Source organism: Myotis brandtii, unplaced genomic scaffold (genome assembly GCF_000412655.1).
Source record: "Myotis brandtii unplaced genomic scaffold, ASM41265v1 scaffold46, whole genome shotgun sequence".
NCBI lineage: Eukaryota > Metazoa > Chordata > Mammalia > Chiroptera > Vespertilionidae > Myotis > Myotis brandtii.
This window is the reverse complement of record NW_005367587.1, coordinates 611,814-627,037: the sequence shown is the minus strand read 5'-3', so window position 1 is coordinate 627,037 and position 15,224 is coordinate 611,814. Positions and strand designations below refer to the sequence as shown.

Here is a 15,224-nt window from a genome sequence, read left to right as displayed (position 1 = left end):
TTCTATATCATGCAACAGTTTGCTAAAAGTTATTTTTCCTGATTCTGTTTTCTCATTACTGGAGTCATGGATCCAACCTAAAATGCAGCCAGCAATACAAATAAAAGACAGTATTGTTCCCTGTCTTTTAATACTTTTTTCATAAGTATCTGAATATGCTTGGAAATATTTACTTCATTTTATGTCTCGATATTTTAAAACCAATTCTTCTACTATATTTGAAAATCAACTTCAGTGACTTGATTATATTGGTCAATTTTTTTTTTACTTTGTATAAAATTTTTGCTGAGAAATTTTAATAGATTTTGCAATAGTTTCTGCCTTTCCATACACTATTTGGTAAAAATGTATACATGACATACCCATTTTATAGCTGAAAAAGTAGACACTGAGGTGCTAAATATGACATATAAGATTGTACAGGGTGTTAATCTCATTCTACCAATTTGATATTAGTAGTGTTCGGATACTCTGGGATTTAGGGCTTTCACACATCCTCTGTGATATGAAATTTGCTCCACATTATTGTAATAACATCATTTAGGTATCATAGATAAAAAGTGAGAAAATCAAAACATAGGGATATTAAATGACTTGTAGCAAATCATAAAGCAAGGTCACAGGAAAGCTGTTAAGATCTTGGATTCCTTCACTCTGTGAACTAGTCCTGGCTAGTTTTCTGACAAGAAACATTTTTCTCCTTCAAGAAATCCCAATTTTCACAGTTGTGAAAGCTGGAAACCTTCACTGAGAAAGAATGCCTCAAAGGACAAGGAACTTTTGAAAAAAAATAGATTTTTAACCTAGGATAGCACAATATATCAACCACCACTTAACCATTTTCTAATACTAGGTTTCTAAAATTCTTGTTTAGACAACAATCTAAATTTGAAACTGGAATTTAATTATATTTTTTCTCCTTCATTATCTAGTTATCACTTAGTAAGACATTTCAAAATTAAGTATTTATATATTTATGTACAAATGCATGAGTTTCGAACTTGATATAAGGAATTTATTGGGGGAAAGTTTATCAAAGTAGCATCTACTTTGAAATGTTCGTGTAGTAACTTCTGCTTGTCTTCATTTTCAACCCAAAGAAGAAATGTCCCTATATAAGGCTGGAGACTTAGACAATTAGTTAATAATGAAACAGGGACTAAACCAGGCCAAAAGTTTACTAAATTGTTACCAATGCAGATATCCAGGCTTAAAAGTACATAAAGTAGTCTTCATATTTTCACTTCCTACTCATTATGATTTCCTTTTGGGAAATAAGCAGATTCTAGAAAGCTCTACCGGCCCAGGATTTGCTGCTCAGATTAGGATGGCTCAGGCAGTACCTATGCTCATTAACTTATCTGCTAGTTTCCCATACAGACCTGGTTTCCACCAGTGGCGATAAAGTAAGAACCAGTAATGGAAGGTATAGGCAGTCCCTTATTCCAAAGGAATCCCTAAGGGAGAAACTTTACATACACATTCAAGTAAATGAGCCTTTGTGAAGCCCCTCTACAGACTCCTCCGTGAAGAAATACCCCACTTCACCTAGATGGAACCAACTTTACCAACATGAAATGTGCATTTCACTAACATTTGTTCCATACATTAGGTCAAGAACTGGAGATGGCTGGATTTACTAGTAATTCATGTTAAGAGAGAAGTATGTGGAGAGGGCATCAGAGAGCCTGGAGTTGGAGAATGCTGGTAGTTAGCTGGGAGTTAGTTAAATTAGCAGCATTGGATTATCTGAGAAGAGTGTATGGTTGTACTGAGTGGTTGCTTTCCCCATGATTCCAAGTAAACTTCTCCATCTCCATTTAAATAAAATATAATATTATATAAGCCACTTGGAAAAGTAAGATTTTTTCTATTATTAACTGGTAAATTCCTGTGTCATCTATCTCAATTTTCTCTGTCAGCTCTGTTTTCTACAAACACAACCTTTTCAACTACATTATTAACATTTTCAAAGGCAATTCTACCAGACTACCAAGTGCAATTTGCTTTAGCTAAGACTTATTTACATTTATTGTCCAAGGCAGACTTAGATAATATATGTGTCATTTGGTTCACAAATAGTAAATCTTAGTATGTGATAAGCTTTAACTCTGAATAATTCAAGCACTATATATTGTGCACCTATTCTGGACTAGTTTCTGTGCTATACACCTACATGCATTTCCTGCTTCAATTTTCATAACAAACCATTTTAGATATAAGACAGTTGAGCCTCAGAGAACCTAATTAATTTGACCAAGGACATACAGATAGCAAATGCCAAACTCTAGTTCAAACCAAATTCCTCCTCCCCCACTTTTTAAATCACTATCTCATGCTGCTTCTGAGGATGTGGAAGATTTTGAATTATCTGCTAAGAGTCTATGCTGTTTTAGTAAGGGAGAAGTGGGCTGCCATCGTATGTGGTTCTGTGCTGCTATGCAATTTTTAGGAGCAGTTGTTGACTCCGAAAGAGTCCTTTTTGGGGATTGGAGGTATTATTTCTTTGATTCAACATTTCAACCTTAGTACCATGCAGAGTGAACTCTTTGGCTTAGAGTTATGTGTGTGATCACTAAATGGTTATAGATTTCCCCCATCCTAATGGTCATACAGATATGATTTATCTTATATGGTACTATGAAAATAGAAGCTGTACAAGTATGTATATTGGAAAAGAAGATAAATGTATTATAGAAAGCAAAAAGACAGCATGTGTCACAAATGCTTCCTATTTATCTAAGACAAACAAAACACACTGAAAGTAAGAGAGACCTATATTGTTGCTATTTGTACCAGTTCTAGAGGTGCTGCATACTTCTCTGAGCAGGTCAAGATAGTCTAGTTTGGGGGAACCTTTTATTCTTAAGCAATTTATTTTTAAACCACAAAATGTTTAGTATTATGGATCTAAAATTATCATGCTTTAAATACCATAGTTCCTAAATGATAACCTCATTCTAGTAAGAGTTTTAGAACGGGTTCAAATGTTCTTCCTACACTGGCATTCCAACTCTGCCTTTAGAAACAGTTCATGCATCACTTTTAGGAGCTCTGCCTTGTACTTTTAGGCATATTTGTATCGGTGCTCTTGCTATGTTGTATTACAGTTTTCTGTTTAGGTGTGTATTCTTTCTTTTAGAGTCTAGTGATAAAATGGTGAGCTTCTTGAAAGGCTGTGCTTTATTTATCTCTTAGTACCTGGTATTATTCCATCCCTACGATGGAGTAGGTGCTCAATAAATACGTGTCCAATCAATTAATGACTTGCAGTCACACACACGCACACACATATTAGGCACATGAACAAAATTTCCTAAGTATTAGCATGTTTCTCAAGTGCTTGTGAATCTTTTAACATTTTCTATGATCAGATGGATATATTTCTGACTGCTCTAGCCACTTTTCAGTACATTTTCTAAAAAAATAATGTTTAACCTGTTGGTAGCTTTTGTTTTCACTTTGAGAATCACTTTTGCACACAAATTCATCTGTGCTCTCTAGTACTTACTACTTGGTTCAACCACACAGATAGTGTTATGAATATTTTTATTCATGTGCCACCTGTTTGGTGGCTTTGTTCAGGCACGTTATCTGTGTGTTCATAAAAATACAGTTGCGTCAGTTAACTGGAAAATTCTTACTTTCAAAAAACTTCTCGGCATTTAATACAGCGCTTGGCATATAGTTGGGATTCAAAAAATGCTTGTGGAATGCCTGAACAAATCAGCCATTATTGTTATCTGTTTTGAAATGAGGTATAAGATTTTTAAAAAAGGGAAATAAATAAATGCCCAGTATCAGACAAGGAGCTACAAGTAAAGCTGACATTCCAATCCTTACCTCTGTGTTTCTAGACTGTTACTCAGGCTCACTGAGAAGTGCCGAATATTTCTGATTTCTCAACCTCACCCTGCAGTAAACTTTTGCAATCTGGAGGCTGGAGACCTCTTTTGTAAATGTTGTCTACCCGATGCCTGCGTTGGCACCCAGGAGGCCTTAGCAGATAGAGTGGAGGAACATATGGCTCCCATCTGAATACAAATTGGTGGACATAGCATGGTAATTCAGCTGAGATGCCCTCTATATTGTAAGCTGAAAGAGTATGATTAGAGGTGTTTATAAACGGTGTCTGATTCCCCCCTTCCCTCCTCCCCACCCCCTTTTCACTGTAGTTTTATCTGCCTGAATCATAGCCATCTAGCATCCCAGGTTCACTGCATTATTTGTTAAAGTGGCCAGCGTGAGGAATTATTAATTAAAGCTAACAAATCACCCTGACGAGCTGTGCCCTGGCATGGCTGAAGGTTGATTGGCGAAAGTGTTCTCCTTTGGAGAAAAGACTTTTTGTGCTCGTGACGCAGTCAGGGACGGATTACTGAATATTCAAGTTAGAAGAAAAATCACAGGACAAGCAAATTGAGTATTTACTGGCAAATAATTGCTCTCTTAAGCTGTGGCTCTCTTCCTAAATTCTTAACATTCCCGAGGGTTAGAAAGAAACACAGAAAAATGCATCGGTACAGAGTGCATTTCAAAAAATATATATAGACTGATGTTTCAGACTTGTGCAGGTAAGTGTGATTGTGTGTGCATGGAAAGTGAAAGAACAAGGGAAGCGGGGAAGATGGGGAAATTTTGAATATGGTGAGTTTTTAAAAATCCATTTGTTGTTTATTGGAATACTGCTCGGCGTATTTCTAAGTGGACTGAGAATTTAGTTTCAGTGCTGCATTTGTTGTGAAAGTTAGAGAAATGAGAAGCAGGGAGGGTTTTCTCAGTTACTTTATGTCTTTATCAGTAGAAGAAAATTAATGTTTTGCCCCAATAATAGTTATAAACTTTGCTCAGATATTTGTGGATATATGTATGAGATTATGGTTTGATTTAAGAATTTTGAGTTATTCTCAACCTCGTTAATAATGACCTGTCTTAACAGTGTCTCAGACATTTGGGTACAACTGTTGCATTTATTTTTAAAGTAAATTCTGTTTTACATTAGCACCAAGCTAGTCCTTGTTGAAAATTTGAAAGGGACATTACGTTTTTGGAATACGTAGTTACTTGGGCTTTGGGCTTCTGTAATAAGCAAAGTGTTCTTATTGTCAATTGTGTGGTCTTTTTATCTGAAATGTTGATCAGACTGCTAAGATTTGTGGACATTTTGAGATAAGTGAAACTAGTTTAGAGGCTTTTCCAAAACCAAATTTAAATACATAAAAATATGGTAAGTATGGAAATAAAGTCTCATTCTATGTATACAATGTAGACATTAAGAAACAGAGATACTCTCCTAAGTATAGCTAGATTATGTGAACAGCATTATTAAAACATGTATATCCACTGAGGATAAATTTCATATCCTGTGAAAACCTGTAAAATGTGCTTTCATCGACAACAAACTATTTTTCAAATGAGAATAACTGGCTGGCGAAATAGCATTTTAGGGTTGTAATAACTAAGAATAACATGGATTTAAAACAAATGCAAAAACATAATTTAAACTAAATTAACTAATTAATAATTGCAAAGTGCTTTAACAATAAAGCATCTACATGATAGTAATAGGAATAATAATAAAAATGAAAATCTGGCAATCACCCAGAAATTAAATCAGATGACTCTCATTAGGTTTTAGAGAATCAGAATTTTAAAATATAAGTATATTACACTTATATTTGCCTTCTAGTATATTTCTTGAACCATACAATATTGTGCTGATTAAGATTCTTCCCTGCTCTATTCTATGTTTTTTTAAAATATAGTTTACCTTAGTATGTAGAATAGAGCATATAAGAAGGTTTAAGAAACATATTTTTTAAGGTTTAATTCTCACTGGATAACATTTTGTCTTCAGATTTCAAGAGGCAGCCTTTTTAAAGTTTCTCGTGGTTATTTGAGGGCACAATTTGGTCCATTATTTTGATATTGCAAAGGGGGCATTTAAAGCATATGTTCAGAGACTAAACCATCTGCCTGCTTTATTATGGATACCACAAAATTACGAGGACTTGGAAAGGCTCAAAAATTGAACCAGAGTCCTATGCAAGATTAAAAATATACAGCACTTTGATTTTTAAAAGTGTTTTGTAACCACTTACTTTTGCTAAGTATTTCACTAGTCTTCTGTGGTAGAATAGTATCATTACACCCTTTTGATATATGGGTAATAAATAATAAAATGTAGTTGAATGACATGAATCTATGGCAAGTTAATGGTAATATTTCCTCTGTGATTTAACGCACTAAATTTAAATACCTTTTGGAGTTTGGGATTTACTTGTCAATAGTGAAACTCACAGTAAATTGGAGAAACATTATAAAATGGTGACTGCTGGAACAAAAATGAAGTCCAGCTGCTAGCTCTGGACTATCTACAGATGAGTTGCAAGAGGCATGCAGAGGTCAGACTGAAAGCACTCTGTAGTCCAACTGTGATGTAATAGAAGTATGAATCAGCTATTGGTTGCCCATGCTGTGGAGGGGGGGCAAAAAATGAGCACTACTTGGCATTATTATAGAGTAGTACTGAATTCCTTTGGTATCTGGAAGGATATGAGATTCAGAAATTAATACTAGAGCAAAAATCATTTTTAGGTCTGAAACATAATACTATTTCAGCCCAGACTGGTCATACAAAGACACATCAAGATGAGTATCATTGTTAAGATACCTAGTGCCCAATTAGAGTTCTTCTAACTTATCTGAGTTTTATTGAACCAGGTTTAGACTAGCTGGATCTTAATAATCAGAAATGCAGAAAATAAGCTAAACCCAGCCTGAAGATCAGCTTTCAGTGTTGAGATTACTTATCACTATTTGTTACTTAATGAAAATTATTTAAAGAGAATAATAATGGAGACAAAGGACTCAGTTGTTTGGTTTGAAGATTCTAAGTTAAAAATATGCATATATATATATATATATATATATATATACACACACACACATATATATGTTTCAAATACATGTAAGTCAATAGGATGTACATATTTTATTACATGCATACATATATCATTTTTAAAATAAAAATATTTTCAAAATTATTACTTTGGCTTATTAAGCCTCTGGACTTTTTATGTACAGTCAGTCTGGAGATTGAACACACAGCTTTTAACACAGCTATAGTTGGCTTTCAGGACTTAAGGATGTCAGAAAAATAATCTGGTGTGGAAAATACCTTTGTCCAATTTCATATGGATCTCCTCACAGTGGTATTTAATTTTATGCCTCCTTAAATTACAATCCTATTAATAATCAAGCGAGCCTCATAGCACAAGGACTACAAAATATCTCCATTATTTGAGGAGGTTAGTTTTTATTTTATACTTGAGGTGTGTTTGATATATATATATCTAACACACACACACAATTTTTTTTTTTGGTTTGGTTTCTTTATTTATATCAGCCACATTGCTCCAATATGGTAATTAAAATGGCTGACAAATAAAAAGAAACAGATAATACAGTAAAATACATGAATTAGAAGTAGATAAGAAAGATAAAATAAAACAAAACAATAAACAAGGTCAAGGATATAAAAATGGAGTCAGGACTGAAGTCAACACACAAACTACATTTAGTAAAATGCTATGCATTTGTCTTTGCATTTTACTTCAGCTAAGTCAAGGGGAAAACTATGACAGGTTATGCAATTTACAACATTCATAAGAATAATACAATAATTTCCATCATTCATTAACTAGAGCTCCTGAAAAATGACAGACTCTGAATTTAGAGAACTCAGTGCTGAGACAACTCCCATGAAAATAATTATAGGCTGCAGAGACCTAGAGGTCAGGGCAGAGCAGAACAGTGCCTTCCCTGGGACAGGTGTGGAGGGGCAGACTTCCAATTCCAGGAGATACATCTCAGGGAGGGCGGTGAGGGAAGCAATGATGTTGGCAAGGCCAAGATCTTATGGTAAATAGGGAGTTAAAGAGGGACTTTCTGTTGTTGTTAATCCTCATCCAAGGATATTTTTCCATTGATTTTTAGAGAGAGTGGAAGGAAAGGGGAGAGACAGAGAGAAACATCTATGTGAGAGAGACACACCATTGGTTGCCTCTCCGATGCGCCAGGAACCGAGCCTGCAACCCAGGTGCGTGCCCTTGACAGGAATTGAACTGGGACCCTTTAGTCTGATGCTCTATCCACTGAGACAAACCAGCTATGGCAAAGAAGGATTTTTTTAAACAATTCTCTTATATAAATATAAACATACATATCTTATAGTACATCTACGATTTAAAAGGCATCCACTTTTATAATAGCCATTAAAACACATTTTATCAAAATAAACCTGTTGAATCAACATTGCTTCCCTAAGTTGTTCATAAATATTGCTGCATGGCTGCCATACTTCTCCCACTTTTACTTTAAACACACTGTCAATCTTTGTGAAGTTTTAGAAAAGATCCCCTTCTGGCTAGAAATGTATAATTTCTTGCCCTTGTACCTTCTCTTGGTTCATTTTCAAAAGTCTTAGCATATTGCATCGTCTTTTCACAAGTAATTTTAATGGTTAAGTCACATTGAATAAGCTAGACTTTTCTCCACATTGAAAAAGTGAAGCATAAAGATTTCTTTTCATATTTCCTTTACAGCCCAATCCAAAGTAAGTAGTCAAAGGACCACCTGTATCATAATTACCTAGGGTGGTTGTCCAAAGGAAGAGTCCTGGACCCCATTCCAGAATTTCTGAATTAGAAGTTCTGAGGATAGTGCCTGGGGATCAGTAGTTTAGGAAGCTACCCAGGTTTGCAATGCACACTGAAGTTTGAAAACCACTGTTTCAATATTTTAACTTTAAAATTTCTAGTATGTGAACATAAAATGGTAAGATTTCCATACCACAGTTGGTGAGGATTTATTATATTAACACTGATGCATGTTCAATAATAAATAATGATTGCCTGCTAATAAAACTGGAAAAATCTAGCTTAGGAAAATACTCTGAATTTGTTTGAACCCTTTAAGCCATATCTCACCATTATAAGGAAACATTCTTCAATTTTTTAGTTATCATTTATTGAAAACTACTGTTTTGTCTTTTATTGAAAACACGTTGGTGCTGTGCATGGAGGTACAAAGATGAAAAAGAACAAGTCAGTCTGTTTTTTGAGAAAAACTCATAATTCAGGATAATTTATTATTACTAGGGTATTATCTTTTCTAAACTAGGATGAATGGTCACCTAAACTCCTCTTGAGTAAAACTCAAAATTTCCATTGTATTTTATCAGTATAAGTATACATTCATTGATAGCTTCATATAGTAGGGCTGTGCTATAATTTGGAAGCTGCAAAACATAAGAAAATCTTGTAGGTTCATCCTTTTTCCCCTCCAGGGGACAGTGTCCCCCAGAATAGGATGGGATGTATCATGGGGACCTTCTAATTTTATTTCTTCCATCATCAGAGTTTTGTTACTAGGATCTTTTTTAAAAAATGTTTTTATTGATTTTATTTTTAAAAAATGTTTAATCTTTATTGTTGAAAGTATCAAATATGCCCCTCTTTCCCCCCATTCACCCCTTCTAGCCCGCCCCCGCACTCTGCACCAGGTTTTCACCACACTATTGTCTGTGTTCATGGGTTATGCATATATGCATACACGTTATTTGGCAGATCAGTTTCCACCCAATTTTAAAGAGAGAGGAAGGGAGAGGGAGAGAGAAACATGGATGAGAGAGAAACATCTATAGGCTGCCTCCTGTATACCCCCTACTGAGGATCGAGCCCACAACCTGGGCATGTGCCCTGACCTGGAATCGAATCAGTGATGTCTTGGTGCATGGGATGATGTTCAATCAACTGAACCACATGGGCCAGGGCCAGGATACTTTTTGAGAGAAGGAGAGAAATCTGTGAGTGAGTGTGCCTGACATTATGAAGACTTTCATATCTCTTTCTACTGCCCCTCTGGGGGCTCAGCAGACCTGTGGGACATGCTGGAGCCTCCCTTGTTGGCACATGGGGCTGCTTCCGCCTAATACTCTGCTCCCAAGTCTCAGCAGTGCAAGAGATTGGGTATGGACAGGCTAGAAGGGACAACTTGTGCATAAAGGAATGTGTTGGTGGTCTGAGGAATAGGATGAGAGCTTGAAATTTCATTGGCAATTCGTGTTTTCCTGGGAAAATACCAGAGATATCCACCCCCTCTATCATTTTTCAGATCAATATGAAGAATATTGTTAGAACGTCTGTATTTCTTTTTCCTTTTCTTCCTTTCCTTTCAAGACATATTTATTGAGTGTTTGGTACCAGGCTCTCTTCTAGGAACTAGGGATACAGTGGTGAATAAAGTAAAGTTTCTACTTTCATTATATATATTAGGTATAAAGTATATTAGGGTATATAACATATTAGGGGTAGAGAGGGAATAAAATTACTAAATACAAAATGTAAAGTAATTTAAATATAATAAGCTTTATTTTGAAGACATTGCCTACTGCTTTCTCCCTTCCAGTTATATTTATGTTATTGTATAATATGTATGTATGTGTATTAATAAAGATATATATTCCTTGGTGCATTAATAAACTTCTCTGGGGAACATACCAGTCAATTCAAATTATCCTCTGCTGTGGGAAGCTCTTTTTCATGAAGACTTGTACATAATATAAGGGGAGAAACAAGCCACCAAAAAGTGTGCACAGTCAACCAAGTGTTCAAGGACCAAAAAGTGTGCACAATCAACCTCAAGATCATTCTTTTTCTTCTCTTTGAATCTTCTAGTGTGTATTGTTCATTGGTTGGTTATTGTTGTTGTTTTTTAACTTAATGCTAGCATTCAGGATTCCTGGGGGTCTAAAACGTAGATAAGTTATGAGGTCAGTCTTCAAGGGACTAAAGATAAAGTAGAGGGGACAGTGAACAAAACGGTATGTGGTTTTGATAAGGTTCTGTGGAAGACAGAACAAGGCACACTGTGCTGTCCTAGGAACAGATCAGAGAGTAGAGGAGGAATGGTTTCCCAGAGAGTGTCATGTTTAACTGAGCCTAGCAACCTAATAGCAAAACAAAACAAAATGAATTTTTAAAGTTATAATTTTTCAACTGATAACCTAAGTAATACATGCCCTTGGTAAAAATATTTTAGACAATAGGACAACATATTTTTTAAAGGGGTTGGGAGATTAAAATCACCTATTAACTAAGCACTTTTAGGAACAGTTGTTAACATTCATCAGACTCTTTCTTGAGCATGTATTATGTCCTAGGATTATCCAGCCACACTGTCTTCTCAGAAGGGAACACTTTAATTAGCAGGCAATATGAATGAATAGCAACAACTCGAACTTTAACTCCTATTAGCTGTCTTCAGATCTGGGCTTACAAATGAGCTGGGTCCCAAACCTAGTTGATGTGGATAGAACATCACAGATGCAGTATTCTTCTGAACACGCATTAGAGAGCCTGCTAGAATCCCCACCTCATGTAGGCATGAGAGGCAAACTCATTGGATCTGCTCCTGTATGTGTGTGATCTTGGGCAAGTTTTCTGACTTCTCTGTGTCTCAGTACCCTTCTCTGTTAAATTGGATTACTTATAGTACATACCTCATGAGATATTTTGAGAAACGAATAAGATAATGTATATAAAGTGCTAATCACAGTACTTGGCACATAAGAAAGTATTTAATAAATACTGTCATTATTGTGATGCTGATTATTATTATTATTACTATTATAGGTATTTTTATTACCAAGGAAACTTGCTGAAAATATATTTTGTTCAGTGCCACTCCATTATCACTACCGACAAATAACTCAAAACACATTTCCTACTGAGGGTGGGTCAGAGATATCATCTTTGCAGTACACATTAAGAATTTGGGTTTATAGATGAAAATTATAATATAATTTAGCTCAGGAGATAAATGACATTATGCAGACTAATTTTCTGTTTCTAGGTAGAAATGATGTTTACATCTGCCATAAATGTCCTTCATGTTACAGATTTTGTTTCAACAATTTGTTACCAGCTAGGTTTATTTTATTGAAAGGAATTTTTAAATCCAAATTCCTAATTCTTTTCACATAGTGTTATATTTCTTTATACAAATCAGTGACTAAAAAGGATTAGAAAGCCAATTTTACCTAAAGAGCATCTTCAAGAAGAGGATTCTACATTGTCAAGTTCTGTATTTTAGTATGATCGTGAGCAAAGATATCTAGCCCAATAGGTACCGCATAGTAGGTGCTTAAAGCATCATTTAGTTCTGAATTAAATTTTGTAAGAAAAGGCATGTAAACATCAGTGTAGATATTCTGTACAAGAGTAAACAATTTGAAGAGAATGTTGATTCAGTGGAATAACAGTGTACGTATTAGGAAAAAAGCAATTGTGTGGAACTTGACAACACATTATGTTAGCTTTTAAAACTGTAGGCTTGTGTCAATATGAAAGACAGAGGTAGATAGTGAAAATAATGTAGACTCTCTAGTTTCACAGCCATTTGTTGTCACCTCTATATGAACAAATTACTATATGACCACAGGCATGCTATCTCTCTTGACTAAGTCCTCGATGGAAAATGGAGCAATGATGGCTGCATTGAATGGTATGTGTGCATAGTGCGTAGAAGAGTTTTTAAGCATAATAGGTACTCAGTAAGTGATATTCACTAACAACAGCAATAATGATGATAATACATAAAAGCCCTGTTAACAATGAACTCAAGCTCATTATATATAGTATATATAATATATATGACTCATGTATATTAATATACACTGAGTGGCCAGATTATTATGACCCGCCAGATTATTATAACCACCCCATCAATACTTCGTTGGGCCACCTTTTGCCTTCAATACTGCAGCGATTCTTTTTGGCATTGACTCCACGAGATGTTGAAAGGTGATGCGAGGAATCTGACACTATGCCTGATGAATAGCACTGTCCAGTTCTGTGAGATTTGATGGTTGTGGAACCAGCTGCCTGATGGCTCTTTTAACTTCGTCCCACAAATGCTCAATTGGATTGAGATCTGGTGATTGTGGGGGCCACCTAAGCAAGGTAAAGTCTCCCTCATGTTCTTGAAACACTCCTGCACAATACGAGCACCGTGGCAAGGCACACTGTCTTGTTGAAAGGAGCCATCTCCATTGGGATATATACCATCAACATGATAGGATGAACTTGATCAGCAACGATACTTAGGTATGTTGTGCTATTCAGACGTTTGTAATGATCTGGCCCTCTAGCAACTTCAGCGCGAAATTATAGCTAATTTGCCTACAAATGTCAGGTGGTCATAATAATCTGGCCACTCAGTGTATAAGTACTAATACTTAAAATTGCATTGCTTGTTTGACACAAAATGGGAACCCTGTCTAAATTTGTCCTATTTAAATGCATTTACAAAAAGATTGGCTTTAGTTATTCTAGTTATATGCAAATAGAAGTCTAAAACTAACTTTATTTTGAAAAATGACAGTAAAAGCAGACGTTACCAAAGGACTTATTTCTAAAATAACTTGGATTTTGTTCAAATAAAGAATAGGGGTAGTACTCCACTTCAAAAGGTATAAAAAGTGACCCCAAATTTCAATAGTATTAATTGGAAGTTTTTTAAAGATCAAAAAGGCTATTATTTCTAGTTGCAGTGGTAGCTACATATGGAAAATGGCTCCAGAGATTCACAATACAAAAATAGTTCATTGCTAAATTCGAAATTCTGTTAATGTCACAAACAGTGGGATGTGAAACACAAATGAATTGTGATGACAGTTGAGTCCCAAGCTGCCTATTTTATTCCCTTAAAGCTGCCCATATTTGGCTTTGTATTTTCCTCAGTCCTGATTTAACCCATCAATATTTGTATTTTCTGAAGCTGGCCCTACCTTGGATCATACCACTTAAGGGTTTAATTTCTAAATACTCTCCAACCCTAAGAATTTGGCTCTCACTGCTCTTCTTCCCACAGATAAGTATTCTGAAATCGTTCTTTACCTCTCACCCAGAGTTGGTTTTGATCACTTTTTAATCTGCAGTCTTTTAGGGCTTGATACTGTTCTCTACTCCTCCATTTCTATCCAGTGTTTAAAAAGTCATTCCAGTCTCCTTCATCTGCAGGATATTTCCATAGGACACATTTCTTTTCCATATGCTTTGAGTTGGGGACTTCCTGTCATCTTAATAACCTATATGCTATTCCAGTTTTTGAAAATATGGTTTTCTAAATGTCACTCATCCTTTGTGGTGGAAGGCCTTTATCATCCTGGATTTGGGGAACAAGACTAGATACACTATTTTACGAACTGAATGGAGCTCCTTTATTTTTATTTTTTTATTTTTTTTTATTAATCCTCACCCAAGGATATTTTTTCCATTGGCTTTTAGAGAGAGTGGAAGGGAGGAAGGAAGGGAGGGGGGGGAGATTAAGAGAGAGAGAAACATCCATGTGAGAGAGACACATTGATTGGTTGCCTCCAGCATGCACCCTGCATTCCAGGTGTGTGCCTTGACTGAGAATCAAACCTTTAGCCTTCGATGCTGGGCCAGCACTACACTACAATGACTGAGCAACACTGGCCAGGGCATGAAGCTCCTTTATTTATTTATTTATTTATTTATTTATTTATTTATTTATGTATTTATTTATATTTTTATTGATTTCGAAGAGGGGGGGAGGGAGAAACATTAATGATGAGAGAGAATCATTGATTAGCTGCCTTCTGCATGCCCCTCAGGAAGGATCAAGACCACAACCCAGGCATGTGCTCTTGACCAGAATTTAACCTGGGATCCTTCAGGGGCTGATGCTCTATCCACTGAGCCAAATCAGCTAGGGCTAAGCTCCTTTTTAAATACAGGAATTCCATATAACCTAAGCTAGCTTGTGTTTAGGGAAATGTCATTAAAATTTTTCTAAAGGGTATTGTTTAAATGACCAAATTATTTTGACTTAATGGATTTTGTAGCATAGATAACAGACCTACCTCCCAGTGCATCTGTCCTGGCTAAATGTGTTTTATCTGAATTTCACTGCAGGCAGTGCTTTGGCTGCCATTTATGGAGAGACCTCTCTGCACCAACCATTTTTCATTTAAGTTTTCAAACAATCCTTTGAGATAGGCACCATTATCTTCACTTAATGGATGAGAAAACTTTGACCTAGAAAGGTTAAATGACTTATTAGGGGTGGAAATAGGATACAATCATAAGGTTCTAAGGCTAAAACTCATCCTTTCTTCATTACTACATGCCTGTGCT

At 35.6% G+C, this 15,224-nt stretch overlaps 1 protein-coding gene across 3 annotated transcripts in view; it reads left to right on the top strand.

Moving 5' to 3' along the window:
- Positions 1–15,224, top strand: part of ZBTB20 (zinc finger and BTB domain containing 20) — an 853,596-nt gene that overhangs the window by 352,503 nt on the left and 485,869 nt on the right. Inside the window, exon 1 of one of the 3 annotated variants that reach the window (XM_014546953.1) lies at positions 4,199–4,574. The exons of 1 other annotated variant lie outside the window; for it this stretch is intronic. The gene's annotated coding sequence lies outside the window, so the exon portion shown is untranslated. One more of the 3 variants, XM_014546954.1, reaches the window with a different exon arrangement.